Source organism: Nicotiana sylvestris, chromosome 10 (assembly GCF_000393655.2).
Source record: "Nicotiana sylvestris chromosome 10, ASM39365v2, whole genome shotgun sequence".
In the NCBI taxonomy this organism is placed as follows: Eukaryota; Viridiplantae; Streptophyta; class Magnoliopsida; order Solanales; family Solanaceae; genus Nicotiana; species Nicotiana sylvestris.
This window is the reverse complement of record NC_091066.1, coordinates 53,281,218-53,303,331: the sequence shown is the minus strand read 5'-3', so window position 1 is coordinate 53,303,331 and position 22,114 is coordinate 53,281,218.

Below are 22,114 nucleotides of genomic sequence, written 5' to 3'. Positions count from 1 at the left end.
TCGATGTTGATTTCTAGGTGATAGATGTGCCAGCATCCTATAATCTGCTGTTGGGACGACCATGGATTCATGCTACTGGGGCCGTAGCATCAACACTGCATCAAGCCGTAAAGTTCGAATGGAATCATCAAGAGGTGATCATTCACGGCAACGGTAGCAACCCTATATACAGTTGCCAGACCATTCCGTCAATCGAAGGAAGAAGGAAGCTAGGTGGAGAGACTTACCACCACATTGAACGGGAAATATTATTGACAAAGACAAATGGTGGGATAACAAAATAGAGAGCATACTGAATTGGAGTGGGTACAAACTTGGTAAAGGGCTCGGCAAGAACCTCCAAGGAATCGCTAAGCCCATAAAGCTCAAGAAATATGACACTACTTTCGGTCTGGGATATAATTACACCTGGGAAGAATTCAACAACTGGTCGCCACCATGGCGCGGACCTTACTATCCACTGGAGCAGCCAATACCGCATTTGGAGCATACCTTCCAACCGGCTGATATTATTTATGGGTTAGATGAAGAAGAAGCACTGGCATTGATGAAGAACTTTTTCCTAGAAGACAATGATATGGACTGCTGTGTTGTTCTCGAGGAGGAGGGGGAGGAAGGTCCTTCCATACATGCTGTAAGTAGAGGGGCACGCCCAATAACTGGACTATCAACACAACCAGAGCCCGACGAGTCTCGGGGTAGCAAGACTAAAACAAGCATCATGTATTGTTTTATTTACTAAATGATTTTCTTCTCGCATTTTTATTCCCGCAATAAGCATTACTATTACTTATCTTGATGAACCAATGACTATGACATGCAACGAGATAACACAACAAACAGACATTGATTCAGAGGAAGATGACATACCAGAAGAGATTGTTAAAGAAGTGGAGAATTTTGGAAACATACCTAAGTCCAACCTGGACGAGACCGAAATTATCAACTTGGGAGATGTAGAGAACATCAAGGAAACACGAATCAACGTTCACCTATCACCATCAGAAAAGAAAGAATACATAGAATTCATGAAGGAGTATGAGGACATATTCGCCTGGTCGTATGATGACACGACTGGTCTGAGTACATCTATTGTGGCTCACAAACTGCCAACTGATCCAACATATCCGCCGGTAAAGCAAAAACTCAGAAAGTTCAAGCCTGATATGAGTTTGAAAATCAAGGAATAAGTCACTAAGCAAGTCAAAGCTAAGGTTCTCAGGATAGTAGAATACCCGACATGGTTAGCCAACATCATGCCAGTGCCAAAGAAGGATAGGAAGGTCAAAGTCTATGTCGACTACCAGGATCTCAACCGGGCTAGTCCGAAAGACGACTTCCCTTTGCCGAATATACACATCCTGATTGACAATTGCGCCAAGCATGAGCTGCAGTCATTTGTAGATTGTTTCGCTGGTTATCATCAGATCTGGATAGATGAAGAAGATGTTGAGAAAATAGCTTTCATTACGCCGTGGGGAATATACTGTTACAAGATGATGTCGTTTGCCCTGAAGAATGCATGGGCGACCTACATGGGGGCCATGGCTACCATTTTTCATGATATGATACACAAGGAGATTGAGGTATATGTAGATGATGTCATTATCAAGTCCAAGAAGGCCACTGATCACATGGAAGATTTGAGGAAGTTCTTCAATAGATTGCGAAGGTACAACCTGAAACCAAATCTCGCAAAGTGCGCATTGGGGTTCCTATTGGAAAATTGCTTGGGTTTACTGTGAGTCGCCGAGGAATAGAACTAGATCCATCAAAAGTCAAAGCCATCCAAGAACTACCACCGCCAAAGAACAAGAAGGATGTGATGAGTTTTTTGGGAAGACTTACTACATCAGCTAGTTCATAGCACAGTCCACAGTTATTTGTGAGCCAATCTTTAAGATGTTGAAGAAGGACGCCGCTACCAAATGGACCGATGACTGCCAAAACGCCTTCGACAGAATCAAGGAGTACTTGTCAACACCACCAGTCTTGGTCCCGCCTGAGCCAGGTAGACCCTTCTCTACCTTGCAGTGTTGGATGGAGCTTTCGGTTGCGTTCTGGGGTAGCATGATGAAACGGGAAGGAAGGAGCAGGCTATTTATTACTTCAGTAAGAAGTTTACCTCGTACAAGGCTCGGTATTCTCTGTTAGAACACACCTGTTGTGCTTTGACTTGAGTAGGTCAGAAGCTGAGACATTACTTCTGTGCCTATACCACATATCTCATATCAAGGATGGATTTATTGAAGTACATCTTTCAGAAGCCCATGCCCACTGACAAGCTAGCCAAGTGTCAAATCCTGTTGAGTGAGTTCGACATTGTGTACATAACTCAGAAAGCGGTCAAGGGACAAGCACTGGCAACACCTTGCCGAGAATTCCATGGATGGAGAATACGAACCCCTGAAAACCTATTTTCTTGACGAAAATGTATCCTTCATATGAGAAGACATTGCAGAATCCTATGACGGTTGGAGAATGTTTTCGATGGAGCGACAAACTTCAAAGGAGTTGGCGTAGGAGCAGTCCTAGTATCAAAAATCGGTCAGCATTATCCAGTGTCTGCCAAACTCAGGTTCCCCTGCACTAACAACATGGCCGAGTACGAAGCCTGCATCTTAGGGCTTAAGATGGCCATCGACATGAACGTTCAAGAGTTGCTAGTGATTGGAGATTCAGACCTACTCATACATCAGGTGCGTGAAGAATGGGCAACCAAGAACCCCAAGATACTTCCGTATTTGCATCATGTACAGGAATTAAGAAAGAGGTTCACGAGGACGGAGTTCTAGCATGTTCCCAGAGTCTAGAATGAGTTCGCCGATGCATTGGCTACCCTATCATCTATAATACAACATCCAGACAAGAATTTCATTGACCCCATTCCAGTAAAGATCCATGATCAGCCAGCTTATTGTTCCCACGTTGAAGAAGAAGCAGACGGAAAGCCCTGGTTTCATGATATCAAGGAATATTTGGCAAAAGGAGAGTACCCAGAACTTCCAAACCCTACTCAGAAACGCACACTTCGGAGAGTGTCCAACAACTTCTTCCATTGCGGAGGAATCCTGTATAGGAGGACTCCTGATTTGGGATTATTAAGGTGTGTCGACGCAAAGGAAGCATCCAGGCTACTAGAAGAAATTCATGATGGGACCTACGGTCCGCATATGAATGGTTTTGTCTTAGCAAAGAAGATACTCCGAGCTGGTTACTTTTGAATGACTATAAAAATGGACTGCATCCAGTATGTCCGAAAATGCCACCGCTGTCAGATACATGCAGACATGATAAAGGTACCTCCGAATAAGCTTAATACAACAAGCTCGCCATGGCCATTCGCCGCCTGGGGAATGGATGTTATTGGACCAATCGAGCCTGCCGCTTCTAACGGGCACAGGTTTATCCTAGTAGCAATCGACTATTTCACCAAATGGGTTGAAGCAACATCTTACAAAGCAGTAACTAAGAAAGTCGTGGCAGACTTTGTCTGCGACTGCATTGTTTGTCGATTAAGGGTTCCAGAGTCGATCTTCATTGATAATGGCTCCAACCTCAACACTGACTTGATGAAAGCTATGTGTGAAACCTTCAAGATCAAACACAAGAATTCCACAGCCTATAGGCCGCAGATGAATGGAGCTGTAGGGGCCGCCAACAAGAATATCAAGAAGATATTGAGGAAAATGATAGAGAAGCATAAACAGTGGCATGAGAAGTTATCATTTGCTCTATTGGGGTATCACACCACAGTCCGCACATCAACCGGGGGGACCCCCTATATGCTGGTTTATGGTATAGAAGCAGCCATTTCTGCTGAGGTAGAAATTCCTTCCCTAAGGATCATACATGAAGCTGAGCTCGACGACGTAGAGTGGGTAAAAAGTCGTTATGAGCAACTAGCCCTTATAGACGGAAAGAGAATGAATGCAGTCTGTCATGGTCAACTCTATCAGAACAGAATGTCCAAAGCCTTCAACAAAAGAGTCAAGCCGAGACAGTTCACACCGGGGCAGCTAGTGTTAAAGAAATTTTTCCCACATCAAGATGAAGCCAAAAGGACGTTCTCTCCCAACTGGCAGGGTCCATACATGGTTCACCAGGTTCTGACAGGATGAGCCCTCATACTTTCAGAAATGGACGGAGAAGTCTGGCCCAAACTAATCAATTCAGATGCAGTCAAGCGTTACTATGTGTAATCTTATGCTTTCCTTGTTGATGTAAATTGAACTACGCCTGACCTGATTCTCGTTTAAGAGGGGATACATAGGCAGCCCTATGGGTTCGGTCATAACATAATTCGTTTTTCATTTCCCCTGCAATTGGAAACTGGGGTAGAATTTTGAGGAGGACTCTAAAAATTCCGAAGTAATTTCAGTCGATCGTCACGAACAATAGTCAGAAGCATCGACCCATTAAACTGGAGCAGAATTTTGAGGAGGACCCTCAAAATTCCGTAGCAAGAGAGGTTGCAATGTCCCGAACCGCGTCATAGTCATCGGTTCATCTAAAAGTTATTCTTAATTATATACTTATGTCATATTTTTACGAAATCATGCATGTTTATTACTGAAACTGCCTTGTTTAGCAACGCTACCCCAATGATACATGCAGTAACACCAGATCAAAGCCGAGCATGTCAAGCAGAGCCAGCGGGGATACGAACTAACCTCCCCCCTTTACAAAAACACGATTTGTCTTTGGATGCAGGCACTTGGATTGCGAAATCATCAAACATACTATACACTCACGAGACAAACATTGTTTAGGAATACAACTCTCTGAACCGTTGCATTTACCCACATTTGCTATCCAGTGACATTCCGTGAGTCACAATGTTCCCAGAAGTCACAATATCGCAATCTGCTATCAGCTAAGCAAGTTCTTTCACCATCTGTCATTTTATTTATTGCATAAGGCTACCATTCTGCCTTCCGAGACTAAACGATGTCTCCATCTGCATTTTTGCATTGCATAAGGCTACTATTCTTCCTTCCGAGACTAAATGTTGTCTCTATCTGCATTTCTGGATTGCATAAAGCTACCATTCTACCTTCCGAGATTAAACGTTGTCTCCGTCTGCATTTCTGCATTGGATAAGGCTACTATTCTGCCTTCCGAGGTTAAGCTCTACCTCCATCTGCATCTGCATGGCTGAATGATCGCCATATCTACATCTGCATGGCTGAAAGATCGCCACATCGACATCTGCATGGCAGAAAGATCACCACATCTACATCTGCATAGCTGAAAGATCGCCACCTACTGCATTGCATGGCTGAAAGATCGCCACATCTACATCTACATGGCTGAAGGATCGCCACCTACTACATTACATGGCTGAAAGATCGCTACATCTACATCTGCATGGCTAAAAGATCGCCATTTACTGCATTGCATGGCCGAAAGATCGCCTCATACTACATCTGCATGGCTGAAAGATCGCCTCATACTACATCTGCATGCCTGAAAGATCGCCTCATACTACATCTGCATGGCTGAAAGATCGCCACATACTGCATCTACATGGGCTGAAAGATCGCCTTATACTGCATCTCATGGGCTGAAAAATCGCCAAATACTGCATCTCATGGGCTGAAAGATCGCCAAATAGTGCATCTCATAGGCTGAAAGATCACCAAATACTGCATCTCATAGGCTGAAAGATCACCAAATACTGCATCTCATGGGCTGAAAGATCGCCAAATTATCCAAAGGCGTCATCGCTCGGAGGCACCATTTTCATAACCCGAGAACACCATGCCATGGCCTGAGGATCCCTTTTAATTTTGCATATCATTATTCAAAGGCATTATGGTTCGGATGCACCATCCTCATAGCCCGAAAGCATCATTTCATGGCCTGCGAATCCTTTATTGCACGCTTCATGGCCCAGGACATCATGGTCTAAGGACATCATCCTAACCGTCCAAAGACAACATTCATGGTCCGATGGGAATTTGCATCATGTTTAAATTTACGCACAATATATGCTTGTATTGCTTATTTGCAGGTAAACCGGTGAGCAATGGCCATCTCGGCATGAGTGATCCCGCTCCAGTTCCTGCAGCCATATTAGACCTTAACCATTCACCCCGTCCTGGATATTGCGTCCGTTTTTGGAAAGTCTCCATCGCAATCCTCCACCGACGGATGCTGAACTACATGTGGCCTGATTCCTATAAAGCCAGGGATATGTAGGCAACTCAAAAGCTAGGGCGCGACCTGAACCTCTTCTAACCGTTCTGCTCGGTTAAAATTGGCCATCATATCTTTACCCGACAACTCTTTCATCCTTCCAGGGTAAAGAGGGGCAGTTGTTGATACCTAATTTTTCCCTATATATTTTTAATATGCAAAATAATTTCAAAGTAGCATATGTATGCATATATAAGTTGTCATGGGCTGCTTTCCAGACACGCCCCATGACCCCTTGGTCGCGCCCCATGGCGACCTAGCAAGCCTCACAATGCCTAGCGCTATGGTCGGCCCCGTGGTCTTGGCTCCGCCAAGTGACAAGCGCACATGCGCCTCTGTCGCCCCACCGATGCCTCTTGCCAGCGCCCAGTGGCTGGCCAATGACAACAGCGCCGCGCGCCCTGACAATGCCGCGCGCGCAGATCCTGATGCCTTGCCAACACCCAGCTGCAGGCCCATTCCAGCAGCGCCTCGCGCACAGACCCTGATGCCAAGCACCAGCGCCCAACCTCAGGCCAACACAGCAAGTGTTGCGCGCGCCCACAGCAACGCGCGCGCAAAATCCTAACCCGCAAGACAAAGTTGCTGCTATCGGACTTAGTTCTACATTGTAATAAACTAAGTCCTTTTCATTGTAATTATAGGCTAGTTTACATCATTTTCATTCAGTGTGCTTCTACAGCTTTATTAGGACTAGTCATGTAATGTTGGTTTATTTTTTTGAAGCATTATTAAGGGGGACCAAACAATCAAACATTTTCAAGCAAGCAATTTTCTGGTGTCTCTCCCCCTCGACACCGCATCTTTTGTAATCAGCATTTCAGTCATCAATAAAATCATCATCATCATTGAAAACCCAATTCTCTCTCAGCTTCCGTAATTGCCCGTGACATTGGTTTTCCCGCACGACACTGACAATCTAGTCTAGCGTGCGGAGGGGACCTCATTGGCGGACAACAACCGCACTGACATCGGTTGCTTAGCCTTATGTTGCCCTTCCAAAGAACATCAGGAAGGTCTTGCGTAATAGTTGGTATCAGAGCCTAGGCTCGACATCGGACGAGGGAACACATTTACCATCATCACCATTTCTGACCATGGTGACTCATGGCGAGCGTCTAGCATCCCTAGAAGAGATGATTGACCGATTACGACCCATCGTGGATACGTTGCCTGATCAAAACAACAACCTAGTGCAAAGGTTGGACGACCTGGACCGCCGAATGCGGCAGGCAGAAAATGACATTGCAAACATCAGTCGTGACTTTGACGATGATCGACAAACGACAGCCATCGAAACTGCCAATATTCATGGAAAATTTGAGGACCTCCAATAGGAGCGTGCCGACGATTTAGCCCATCGGCAACAAGAGGCAGACAGACTAACTGCCATGCAGCAAACCATAGACGACTTGACAGGCAAGCTCAATGTTGTCAATGCTACCCTACAGAGCCTACTTCGAGGAGGCAACAACCACATCAGGGGTGCATCAAACCTCACCCCCATTCCACAAAAGCTTAAGATACCGGATCCAAAGCCATACGACGGATCCCGGGATGCTAAAGAAGTGGAAAACTTCATCTTCGACATCGAACAATACTTCGATGCCGTGGGCCATTTGGAAGAATCCAAAAAGGTAGCGACTGCTGCCATGTATCTTCAGGGCGATGCCAAACTGTGGTGGCGGGTAAAATACGAAGCCATCAAGGCCGGTGAAGATACTCTCCAGATATGGGATGAATTGAAGGTAGCCATACGCCTGCAGTTCTTCCCCAAAAATGTGGACTACAATGCAAGGAGAAAGCTACGGGAACTCCGCCACACCAAATCAGTGCGGGAGTACGTGTGCGAATTCTCCGCACTCATGCTAAACATACGCGACATGGGGGACAAAGACAAACTCTTCGCATTCATAGAAGGTTTGAAACCTCATGCCCGTATGGAACTACAGATGCAACAGGTAGACACCCTGCCCAAGGCCATTCAAGCTACAGAATGCCTTGGCGATTATCATTTGGGAACTCAGAATGATAGGCCTCAGCCATCTGTCCGAGGGGGATTCAACGGGAACCATCCCAGCAATGGTGGCCCAAGCAAAAGTGGAGGAGATCGGAGTGCATCCAAAATTAAGACTCCTCCCTCCAACAGCAACAATGCTGCATCCATCAACAACAATCAGGGGAGAAAGCCTCTCTCAGAATGCCGTCATTGCGGCGGGACACATTGGAACAATGAATGCCCAAACATAAAGGTCAATGCTCATCAGATCGTCGAGGATGAGTCAGACGCATCAGACACATCAGAAGAAGACCAGGTAGGCGCCTTCAATGCAATTGTTGGCTCTATCCCGCATGCCTTAGCGGGGACCAGTGCATGTCCTCCTAAGAAAATCTCAGTCCCAATCACCAAGAAAGGGAAGGAAAAGATGGACCACAGACCTCCTAAACAAGCGAGGACCCTAATGTTCGTCGAATTGAAAGTGAATGGCAAGCCCCTTCACGCATTGATAGACACGGGTGCCACCCACAACTACTTGTCATCAACTCAAGTAGAGCGCCTGAGTCTTGTTGTGCAAAAGAGCAAAGGCCGCGTCAAGGCTATCAACTCACCACCCCAGACATTGGGTGGAACAGCTACAAATGTCCCAGTGAAACTTGACCCATACAAATGAAGCATCGACTTGCGCATCACAATCATAGATGACTTCGACATCATCGTGAGTTTGGAGTTCATGAGGAAAACAAACACCATACCAGTACCATATGCCAACATGCTCCTGATGATGGGAGAAAACGGGGCCAAGCCCTGCACCATACCATGCTTTCCCATAAAGATGGCCGCTGAAAACATCTCGGCCATGCAATGGGAGAAGGTAGTCAACAGACATGAACCCCTGGTTCTGGCTACCCTTCTCAGCAAATATCAGCCATCATGCCATCGGCCTCAAAAGACTGGTGACGCTCCTCAGCGTGTGAAGACTTGTCAGTCATGCCACAAGGACAAGTCGGATCACTCATCACAGATGGGACCCTTGCAGCCATTACATGTCCCACAGAGACCATGGGAAAGTATTTCCCTCAGATTTATCACGGGATTGCCCCAAGTCGGTAATCTTGCGTCCATCATGGTTGTCATAGATCAATTTTCAAACTATGCAACCTTCACAGCAGCCCCACAAAACGCATCAGCAGAAGATACAGCTCGACTCTTCTTCTCGCACATTGTCAAACATTGGGGCCTGCCCAAAGACATTGTTAGTAGGCGCGACTCACGCTTCACTAGCAACTTTTGGACCCATCTTTTCAGGTGCTTTGGGTCGACATTGAGTCACAACTCAGACATCCGTCCACCATCAGATGGCCAGACAGACCGGTTCGATAACATGCTGGAGGAATATCTCCGCAACTTTGCAACCGGATCACAGAAGCATTGGGTGAAGCTCCTGGATGCTGCTCAACTGTGTTTCAATTCTCAAAAGAGCCATCATACAAACAAAAGCCCTTTTGAAATTGTTACCGGACAGCAACCGCTTCTCCCGCAAACGGTGAATGCATCAACCATGCCGAAATCTCCTCGAGCTGCCAACTTCTCGAGCGAATGGGAGCGCAACATGGGGATAGTGCGAAGCTATCTCTTCAAAGCCCAAGAGCGGGCAAAAAGATTCACCGAACATAATCTTTTCTTTGCCTAACATCAAACATGGGACAAAGTAATGCTATGCATCCCAAAGCGATACTTGTTTGCAGAGAGGATCCATGACCCTCGCCTACAACAAAAATACATCGAGCCTCTGCCCATCAAAAAACGCATTGGGAAGTCCACATACCAGGTGAAAACTCCATCCTGGTGGAAGATCCATCCAGTCTTCCATGTCAGCCGCATGAAATCATTGCGTCGCTATAATAGCAAGCTCACAGAACAGAGGGGCGCAGACCTCCCATCCAACAACCACCAGAAGCATCATCATCATCATCATCATCATCATAAGGCCCCGAGGACGGCGCCAACTCAGGTGGGGGAGAATGTCATGGGCTGCTTTCCAGACACGCCCCATGACCCCTTGACCGCGCCCCATGGCTGCCTAGCAAGCCTCACAATGCCTAACGCCATGGTCGGCCCCGTGGTCTTGGCTGCGCCAAGTGACAAGCGCACATGCGCCTCTGTCGCCCCACCGATGCCTCTCGCCAGCGCCCAGTGGCTGGCCAATGACAACAGCGCCGCACGCCTTGACAATGCCGCGCGCGCAGATCCTGATGCCTTGCAAGCGCCCAGCTGCAGGCCCATTCCAGCAGCGCCTCGCGCACAGACTCTGATGCCAAGCACCAGCGCCCAGCCTCAGGCCAACACAGCAAGTGTCGCGCGCATCCACAGCAACGCACGCGCAGATCCTGACCCGCAAGACAAAGTTGCTGCCATCGGACTTAGTTCTACATTGTAATAAACTAAGTCCTTTTCATTGTAATTATAGGCTAATTTACATCATTTTCATTCAGTGTGCTTCTACAGCTTTATTAGGACTAGTCATGTAATGTTGGTTTTTTTAAGCATTATTAATGGGGACCAAACAATCAAACATTTTCAAGCAAGCAATTTTCTCGTGTCTCTCCCCCTCGACACCGCATCTTTTGTAATCAGCATTTCAGTCATCAATAAAATCATCATCATCATTCAAAACTCAATTCTCTCTCAGCTTCCGCAATTGCTCGTGACATTGGTTTTCCCGCACGACACTGATAATCTAGTCTAGCGTGCGTATGGGATCTCATTGGCGGACAACAACCGCACTGACATCGGTTGCTTAGCCTTACGTTGCCCTTCCAAAGAACATCAGGAAGGCGTTGCGTAACAATAAGTATGTCCAAATGTTTTATTATTTTCCTTAATTTTTAAAGATTTTTAAATCAATTTATTCCCCTATTTTGTTTTTATAAAAAAACCAATATAATTTTCAGAATTATCATTTTTTGTGATTCATTTATTGGATTCTCATATTTATGTTAAAATATAGCCAAGATCATTGTTGCATATTTTTACAAATTTATTTTGTATTTTTAAATCAAAATTGCATATAATTGCAATATTAGCCTCTTTTAGGATTTAATTGCGTTTACATTTATAAAAATTAACTCCGGTATTTTTAAATTGATAATTATATGTTATAAATCATTTTAGTACTTTCAATTTATTTCCAGAATTTGATTTACTATTTTTTATAAAATAAATGGGAAAAATGGCTATTTAAAATCTAGCCAGATTTCATTTCAATTGTAGCCTAATTTTACCCCAGTTTAAGCCCAATTTACCCCGATACAATTCCTACTCATACTCGACCCTCAACCAGATTAAATGACTCACTCGAACTCCCACCTAATCCCATCCGTTGATCGTTTAGATCAACGGCTCCCATGACCCCCTTCCTTTTTTAACCCAAACGACCCCTTCACCCTAATTCATTTCTCACATACCGCCACCCCTGAATCCCCTTCTCTTTCAATTCTCTCTGCAACACCACCTAAACCCTAGCCTTCGCCACCCTAATCCACCTTGATATCTACCTAATCCATGGCCTTCCGAGGTCATCGGAGACCTGTACCAACCTTCCATGGCTCCTATGTGTTTGTCCTTATGGTTTCAAGGCCAGACTATAAAGAACTCTGGTCCAACCTTCGTTCGATTTTAGTTCATGGCCCTTCTCCGGTCATCTTTGACCTTTCTCCGGCCAGCCATGGCCATTTGAGTCAGACCTTTGACCCTCCTGGTTAGATCAGTAACTTTCAAAGCCTTTCTCATTGCTTTTGGGTTCTTCTGAAACCCTAATCTCTAAGACCTTTCGATTTCTTTCAGATCTATTTTAGATCTATGCTTGCTTTGAACTTTTAAGCATTTTTCTCGAAGTTTCTTTAACTTTGCTTCCAAAAATCTTTATCTTTCCCGATTAGGGTTTTCCTGTTAAGTTATTTCAAATCTCTTCTCTGATTTTTGACATGTTTTGCTTGTGTTGTTCTTCTATCTGAGTTAGCATGCTGAAAACCCTAATTTCTTTTGGCTGTTTGTCAGGCGAGTGCTTGTTTAGTTAAAGTTTTGTCTGATTTGTTTATTTATCATCTTTTAAGCTCTGCTATTGTTGAGAAAAACTATGTCTTTGAGTTTGAAACTGTTCGCTTGAATACATGACTCAATTTGAAGTTCTTTGTTCTATTTTTCCTTTATGTGATTCTTCTTACTCTGGGTTTCTACTATCTCTAAAACTCAACTATGCTTGAAACCCTAACTTTTCAAAAGGTTTATCATATGTTATTGTGGGACCTTTGCATGCTTCTGATACACTATCTTTTCTCCACTATCGATTCAACTGGACTTGACCTATTTGACTATCATGCTTCGAATGTTTGGTATCAAATGAACTTTGTGCTACTACTGTGTGCTGTCTCTTTTGCCAATGAATTTGGCCTCGCATGTCTGGTGTCCCTGCTCACCCTGTTTAAATACTGAAGTGCAGAAGCATGTTACTTCTTTGATTGATCTTCAATCTCGTAACTGATTTCAGAACCTTTCTTTTATGAGTTCTAATTTCACTCGCCTGTCAAGGTTAATTGATTCCTTTCCTTATTTTGCTTTGCTGAATCCTTTCCCAAAATAAGTATATTTCTGTACTTAGACTCGATTGCTTACTTAATGTTTTACCATTGCTTTTATGGCAATAATCAGTCCGCCTACAAACAGATTTTCTTTCCTTATTTTGTATCTGTTAGCCAAGTGATTCCTCAATTAAAGGGAAATCACTTGGTTTATTGATTCTGACTGTTGATTATTTCCATATTTGTATTGAACTTTACTTATTACCTTATTTCTCACATGTTTTAAAGGCTATAAATACCCTGCACCCATCTTCTTTCAAAGACACGAACACAAGGGACACGAACACAAGGAATACGAACACTTGAGTTCAGAACACACACTTCACTAAAAGCTCTTTCTCTCTTTTCTCTGTTACTGCTTGTGTTGCTGCCTTATCTAGCCGGCTGAAAGCCAAGGTTAGGCTGAGGAAATTTTCCTGCCTTTCTTTTGCATTTGCTTCTTTACTGGTATGTTCTGATTAATCTTCAGCATCAACAGAAACATGTTTATTTACTATTTCCTGCACTCTTTCCTGTTTCATGCTTGTGTTTAATCGAGTTATATCCTAAGCATGCTATAATCTGCCCTTTCCTTTTCTGAATTAATATTTCCCTTGTTAATTAACTTTGTCAGTTACTTATGAATCCCAAACCCCCGTACCCTATGTGTTTGTATTCTTTGGTTGGTTGAGGGAATGTCAGCATCAGACATTGTTGTGCATGACCTAAACATGACCCTCCCTGTGTAATATGCTTCATATCCTCTCTATGTGTTATGTCTTTTGGATGGTTTATGGGCATGCCAGCTTCACTTATTGCTGTGCATGTCCAGACTTAACCCCTTTTCACGGTCGTATGCCATCTACAATGTATTCCCAAACCCCTGCCCTTTTGTGCAATTGTTGATAATGTGCTTTACTACTACTGTTTTTTTAAAACTACCCTTATCCCTTACTATTCACAATCCTATCTTTTTTAAACAAATCTCTGCTTCTACACTTCCACCGTATTCTTACACTTAAGTTCTGCCCCTCTTATGTAAGCCTTGCCTTGGGACCCATGAGCTCCCTCTGAACTTGGACACATAAGGGCTGACCCTTCCCCACTGCACTCATCTATCTGGTTATGCAACTTGGGTGTGAGGACTGCCCGGGGTCCTCTTGAGACCCTTAGGGAACTTTGACACACTCAAGTCTAAGAAGGGCTTTGAAACAATGACATTTGAGGTGGTTTATTCCATAACTCAGAGAGGAAGTCAAGAACCAGCCTTCCTCTGGTTGTAACTCTTTCTTTTATACTTCCTTGATGTAATTCATTATTCAGTTTTATAATAATTTGTAATAAACATTTGGGCTTGGCTAGTGAAAAGGGGCTGAAAGGTAGATATCATGTCTATAGGACCTAAAATTCTGCATGTTTAGCTCTGCATCTAGATATCATGCCTATAAGATCTGTTGTTCTGCATGTTTAACTCTGCATCTAGATACCATGCCTATAAGATCTACTTTCATTGAAATTATGTATGTTCAATATCTAGAGAATATGCCTATATGACTTAAAATCTGCATATTGAACTCTGCATTTAGAGGACCTGTCTATAGGACTTGTTTTAATTTCTGCATTACCACACTTAAAAACCATGCTTAGGAACTAACTGGTTAAAAATCAGATATCATGTCATTGTTTAAAATTGGTACCCCCTTTCGTAGAAATCATGCTTATAGGAATACTGCATGCCTTCAATTCACGTTCGACTAGATATTATGTCTATATGAATTAAATTAGTAATAATCAGTGTTTATAGAATTCGAAATCAGACTAATCTAAAATCAGCTGTCCTCAACTAATTTTTAAACAACTCTCTCACCTCCTATTAGACGGTTTTATAAAGCATGCCTGTAAGATTTCAAATAGTTCGTCTTCAATTGTTACTACTTTGCCTCATTCTGGATAGATGCCATGTCTATAGGATCTCACCTAAACTCTTAGGCAAGCCTCAGGTGATAATAACCATAAAATTGAATCCGCCTTTGTTTAATCAATAACTGCTACAACCAGCAGGCAAACCTGATTCGGACTTCTTATCTGAGTTATGTAATAAACTGGTTTGCCTCAACAAATTGGAATTCCCTTACCTTAGTATTCAGACCCTAAATGTATGTTTAAGTCATGCTATTATGTGTTTAACTTGAGGAGGTATACATGAGCCTTTATTTGTTTACATGCTTCCCCCTAATGTGCAATATTATGTGTTTTGTATATCGTCTTAGATTTTTTCACCTTTTTGAAATCAAAAGTCAGCCTAATATCCCTTCTCTTTAGGAATAGTAGTCCGCGCTTTAATACCTTAACGGGGTGGGAAGGGTAGATATGGATATGATGACCGGTGCGCTAATATTAGGTATATCCCCTCTTCTAATAAGTGTCACACCGAGTATCGCATTGATGTGATCCATATTATATTTAAACCTAGGACCCCCTTTCCCTTTTTATTTGCAAACTTCTTTTCAGAACTCTTCTTTTAGTTGTTCTTTCTAACTCTTATGTGTTCAAATTTAAAACCCCTCTTATTTGAGCCTTATTTGATTACTTGCTAATTGCACAAATTCATAATAAACCGTCTGGCCGGGAACCACACTAGTGGATCCTGAGGGGTGCCTAACATCTTTCCCTTATGATAATTTAAAGTCCTTACCCTATCTCTGGTTATCAACAAACTTAGAAGTGAACCCTTATAGGTGTCCTAATGCACCTTAAAATCATTCGGTGGCGACTCTTCAAATGCAAAACCCAGTTCCCAAAAGGAATGAGTTATCCCATACCAAATGTCACAAACCTGACCTCCTGATTGCACCAAGAGGGAAAAAGGGGGCGCGACAACTGCTTTATTTGAATTCTGTGCAGCGTGCTAGGTTAGAAATACCTGTTTTACCTTGGTACAGAATTGGATTGAATCGAATATTCTTCGTGTTGATGCTATGTGTTTACTTTGGGACTACGGGAGATATCCTGGTAGATCCCCCTTGCTTGTTTATTTGGGACTACAGAATTGTATTCCGGTAGATCCCTCTGCACAGTTATATTAGAACTATGGGACTGCACCCAGTAGATTTCTCTAGTACTGGGTATTTACATTTGGGACTTTAGATTGGTATTCCGGTAGATCCCCTGCGCACTACGAGTTGGACTACGGGACGACACCCGAGAGATCTACTGAATATTTATATTTGGAGACTATAGGACCGTATCCTTGTAGTTCCACGATTGCTATCTCTGTGTAGAGTTATGTTCTATCTGTGATTTACTCTCTATTGTATTTGTTGATATTTCTTATTATCCTGTATTACTTCATGTTGTTTTATTTCTTTATATATATGTATATGACCTGTAGGGCCCTGACCTTCCTCGTCACTACTCGACCGAGGTTTGACTTGGCACTTACTGGGTACCGCTGTGGTGTACTCATACCCTTTCCTGCACATATTTTTCGTATGAGATCTAGGTTCTTCGACTAGGCGAGGCGATTCTTCAAAGACTTCGAGGTATATTTGTTGCGTCTGTAGACCGAGGAGTCCCTTTCCATTCTCTCTTGTAGTTATAGCCCTTCTGTATTTATTTTGATTTAGATATTCTGGAGTTAGAGCACTATGTAGTATCCATACTTGTGATTTCAGGAGATTCCGAGTTTTGGGAGATATTTTTTTTGATAGTGTGTATTTGTATATGCCGAGCGACATCTTAAACATTTTCATTATGTTTATCCGCAGTTTCTACTAGTTTTATCTGTTGTTTTCCTTTTCTGCAAATTTGTTAGACTTACCTAGTTTTAGAGACTATGTGCCATCACGATAGTTCACGGAGGGTGAACTGGGGTCGTGACAGGCCCCGAATCGGTCGAACCCGGAGTCCCCCTCGCACCGAGCCAATGCTCGATGAGAATACCACCCCAGAGCAGTGGGGTACAATACTGAAGATTCTTGGATTCTAAAAATAACAGTGGAGTACCTCATTAAGGTCAAGGCAATAGTTATTAGGGAAAAAGAGACCCCTAATGTGACGAACAATCCTTTGTCTACTCACAACAATGGGCCAGACGTTGGAATGATTTGTGATGATGGGGAGTTTGATTCGGTACTAAAAGTCATTGTAGCCATTGCCACGACAGAAGAGAAACCTAAACAGTCACCAAACCATGAAAAGTTCCTTATTAGATGGGAGTCTCGGTAGCCGGCCTTGCTATCTTTTCCGGGTCCAGATTATTTCAGGGTGTGATCTGGATGTTTTACTTTATTGTCTTACTTTCTGATGCAAACCTTTCTATCTTTTAAAACTCTAATAAATGAAATCAATTTTTCATCGTCCATGAATACTTTTTCTTTTTGTTTTCCTAAATTTTGTCACTTTTCTTATTCTCTTTTCATTTTTGTTAATACAGATTTTAATAATATGACATGCTTGCGGACTTCATACCCAGATCCTAAAATGCTGCCAAGCTTCAAAATAATGAATAAAGAAGCAGAATGCAATGAAGATAAGACTTTTAAAGGAAATAAACAGAGAATTGGAATAGTATGAGAGTAATCCTAAGCCAAATTCAAATAAAATCGAGCGCACATCAATGGGTGCAAATTTCCTCTCTTCGGATCATTGGTTAAGCCGAGATCGAGGATGAAGAATGGGTCAAAACCCGGCTAGAAAAACTTATTTGATTGATGAAAAACAATTGGATGCAGTTTGTCATGGGCACTTATACCAACAAAGAATGGCCCGCGTATACAACAAGAAAGTGCGACCCAAAAAGCTTGAAGTTGGGCAACTCGTTCTAAACGTATCCTCCCGCACCATGAAGAAGCTAAAGGAAAATTTGCTCCAAATTGGAAAGGTCCATACATTGCAACAAGAATGTTGCCAAAAAGGCATAGTACTTGAGAGACATCAAAGGAAATAACCCTTAGACAACCGGCAACGCAGATGCAACCGAAAGGTACTATGTTTGACTCTTTACTCGATGTCAATATTCTCTGATTGGAATGATGAAGGCTTTTATTCTTGCCACCAAATACTATCAAACCTTTGCAAACCCTTTGAGTTGGATACTTTTTCCTTGATCACCGTCTTTGGAAATTTGTATGTAAAAGAAATAAAAGAAAAATTAAAGAAGAGAAAAAGAAAGAAAAAAAAAGAAGAGAAAAGAAAAAGATAAAACAAAACAAAAATGATACATATGCAGCCTCACTCTGGGGTTCAGTCACACCAAAACAAAAATCCACATTTTTCCAAAAGCGAAATCTGGGGTAGATATTATAATGGTTCGACGATGATTTTGCCCGAAAGTTTTTAAAGTTGTAATTCAATTTAAATTCTTTTCAACCAAATCATTCCGATCAATCGGCAAGAATATTCAAGAATTAGAGGATACAGTTACTTTGATCTGATGCAACCAAATAAGAGAAATAAAATGAGTGAGTCATATTGGTGAAAACACTTACGAGCACTGTAAGGCGATGATGAGTAAAGAAAATAAAAAATGAGAGATTCTTGTTAGTGAAAACCCGCAAATGACACTATATGGCGATGTCGAGAAGAGAAAGGAGAGAGGCCAACTAGTAAAAATCCGCAAAGGAAACTATTGATCGAAAAGAGGATCCACGCAGCATGGCATCAACACATTACTGGGCAAGGTTTCTCGGTTTCAGGGCAAAAGTTGTAATGAGTTCCTGAGAGTCGGATTGTTTACAAGGATTATGCATCCAGTCCAAAAGGCATGCCATGTTTATTGAAGTCCGCATATACTCCTAGATAAGTCTGTCTTTCTGTTCCCCAAAATGGATATCTCTTGTTTTAAACTCATTCTCTATTCCATTATTTGTTTTCTTTGAATCCATTTTGGTCTAACTTTGTTGCAACATAAGGCAAAGAGGATACGGCAAGACTAATTACAGGGCTCACATTTGATGCGATCTAATATATTCAAAAGGTACTCAGCCTCGGCAAAGGCATCTAGTCGATCCCGACTAGCCATGATTGACCGATGCTCTGAAATTCAAAACTTTGGAAGAAAGAAGTCAAAAGTGAAATGCCCATAAAGGTAAAATAAAGTTAAAAAAGGCTAAGTCTCACACGACCAACCATCATGGCAAAGTTTGGAAAAGCCAAAGGTTTTCCGGGGTCAGAAATGCAGTTGGTATTCAGGAAACAACCAGTTGCAGTTTGGAAGCATCCTCGAAAGATAATAAGCCGAGATCAAGTGACTGAAGCACTCAAAGCTACAAAATCGACCACCGTTTTAAACTGATAATTGTTCTTTGTTGAAAAACAGGAAACACACAATGTAGGAAAAATAACCTGCAAAAAGCAGGTTCAAATGAAAGAAAATTGCGCGAAGACTAAAAACTAGCTCTACAACAACAAAAACTCCCAAAAAGGAAAGTCTTCTCAGAATTGTTTCCCACAATTTACTCATTCTCTAAACAAAAAATAAAAACAATAAAAAATTCTAAATCATGGTAGTATATGGTACACCAATACCTAGCTGTATTTTCCAACATAGGGTATATCATTCCCTAGTTGATGCTTTAGACATAAAGTACACCACTCTATAGTCTCATTACCAGTATAGGGTACACCAATCCTGGTACACCATTCTCTAGTTGATTGATCTTAAAAGTAGGGTACACCACTCCTTGATATCATTACTAATTGATCTTAAAATCAGGGTACACCATTCCCTAATATCATTATTTATTGAGCTTAAATGTAGGGTATACCACTCCTTGATATTATTTTTGGACATAGGGTACACCACTCCCTAGTTTCCTTACCAGTATAGGGTACACCAATCCCTAGCTGTGTGTTCCAACATAGGGTGTAAAACTCCCTAGTTGATGATAGTTTAGACATAGGGTACACCACTCCCTAGTCTCATTACTAGTATAGGTTGCACCAATCCCTAGCTGTATTTTCCAACATGGGTATATCACTCCTAGTTGATTGATCTTAAATGTAGGGTACACCACTCCCTGATATCATTATTAATTAATCTTAAAAGCAGGGTGAACCACTATGTGATATCATTATTGATTACGCTTAAATGATGGGTACACCACTCCATAGTCTCCTTACTAGTATAAGGTACACCAATCCCTAGATGTATTTTTTAATATAGGGTACACCACTCCCTAGATGATGATATTTTAGACATAGGGTACACCACTCCCTAATCTCCTTTCCAGTATAAGGTACACCAATCCCTAGCTGTGTTTTCCAAGATAGGGTACACCACTCCCTAGTTGATGATATCTTAGACATAGGGTACACCACTTTCTAGTCTCCTTATTAGTATAAGGTACACCAATTCCTAACTGTATTTTTCAATATAGGGTATACTATTCCCGAGTTGATTTGATCTTAAATGCACGGTACACCACTCCGTGATATCATTACCAATTGATCTTAAATGCAAGGTACACCACTCCTTGATATCCTTTCCAGTATAGGGTACACCAATCCCTAGCTGTATTTTACAATATAGGGTACACCACTCCCTAGTTTATTGAGCTTATATGTAGGGTACACAACTCTCATATATCATTACCAATTGATCTTAAATGCAGGATACACCATTTTCTGATACTCATTCCAGTATATTGTACACCAATCCCTAGCTGCGTTTTCCAATATAGGGTACACCACTCCCTAGCTGATTAATCTTAAATGCAGGGTGCACCACTCCCTAGTTGATTGATCTTAAATGCAAGGTGCACCACTCCTGATATTTTTGATAATAAATGGTACAACATTTTCTAGTGTTTTACCAGTATAGTGTAAACCAATCCCTAGATGTGTTTTCCAACATAGGGTACACCACTCCCTAATTGATTGATCTTAAATGCAGGGTACACTACTCCCTGATATCATTGTTAATATAGGGTACGCTATTCCCCCGTCGCGTTTCTCCAACATAAGGTACACCAATCCTTAGTTAAGACATCATTTTGACAATAAGGGAACACCATCCCGGAGAAAGAAAAAAAATCATGGTGTTTTCAAGGTACACCATTCCCGACACTTTATTGTTTTTAATAAAGAAATAGTTTAAAATTATATCACAATAACTCACGAAATTTTCCTACTGAAAATTGGGGGCAGAAAAATTTGTTCGTTTGTTTGTTTTGGTGTCTAATCATGTCTTGCCTCAAAGCACAAGGTTTGAGATGATCAAAAGAAGAAGTTTCAACCAGGGATAAAGAAAATAAAAGAAAATAAGTGAATTCAAGGTGCAAAGCAGATAGAAAAGAACATGAATTTCTCAAGACATGACTGAAGTCATGAGCATTATGCCCTCCAGCTTTGATCAAAGAAGAAGTCACAGAGGAATGAACCAGTGCCTAAAGCTAGCAGGCATCAAGGTCCAGATGAAAATCCACATGAAGAACCAGTCAAGACTCAAGATCAAGCTTTAGAAGACTTATAGATAGTGTGAGCACGTGATTTTTGCCCTATATGTATTACTCCAACAAATTCAAAACAAAATAATTTCTTTCATTATTTGCCATTTTTGTGAATTTTGTGGCATTTTTTGTTAATTGTTTGCATTTGTCTGCACATTTTTATTTTTTATTTAATTAATGAAAAATACAAAATATGTTGCATTTGCATTTAGGATTTAATTTTTACATTTTTGAATTAAATAGTAATTTAGTATTTTATAAAAATGGAAAAATCACAAAAATAGTTTAAATTTGCACTTTTAATTTTAGCTTTGATCTTGAATAGTTTTCTTTTGTTAATTTGTTTTTAATTAATTGAGTTAATTATCATTTTAGGGTTAATTAGTTTTTTTTAGTTCTAGGAATTGATTTTGATTTTCATTAAGTTTCGAAAAAAAAGGGAAAAAAGAGTTTTTGAATTAAAAGGGTGGGCCAGTTTTCAAATTAATTTTCCAGGCCCAAATCCCCCAATCCGCCAAAACTAGCCCAAACCTTTCCCCTTTAAAAATTCGGGCATGCTCAGCCCAAAATTTGTCCAAACCCGGCCTCCCTACCACTTAACCAAACGACCCCGTTCCTGATCCAAACGTCCCCGTTTTGAAGCCTTTTGATCTGGCCGTTGTTTTTTGGTTAATCAGACGGCTGGGAACTAGGGTATTATTGGTATATATCTGTATGAACGCTATTACCCCCCCCCCCATCTCGTCTCTTTCAGAGGCTAATCCCCAACTAACCCTAACTGAGCCGCCCCTAATTCCCACCACCTCAGACCAGCGACGCCACCTCCGATGACCACCATATTCACA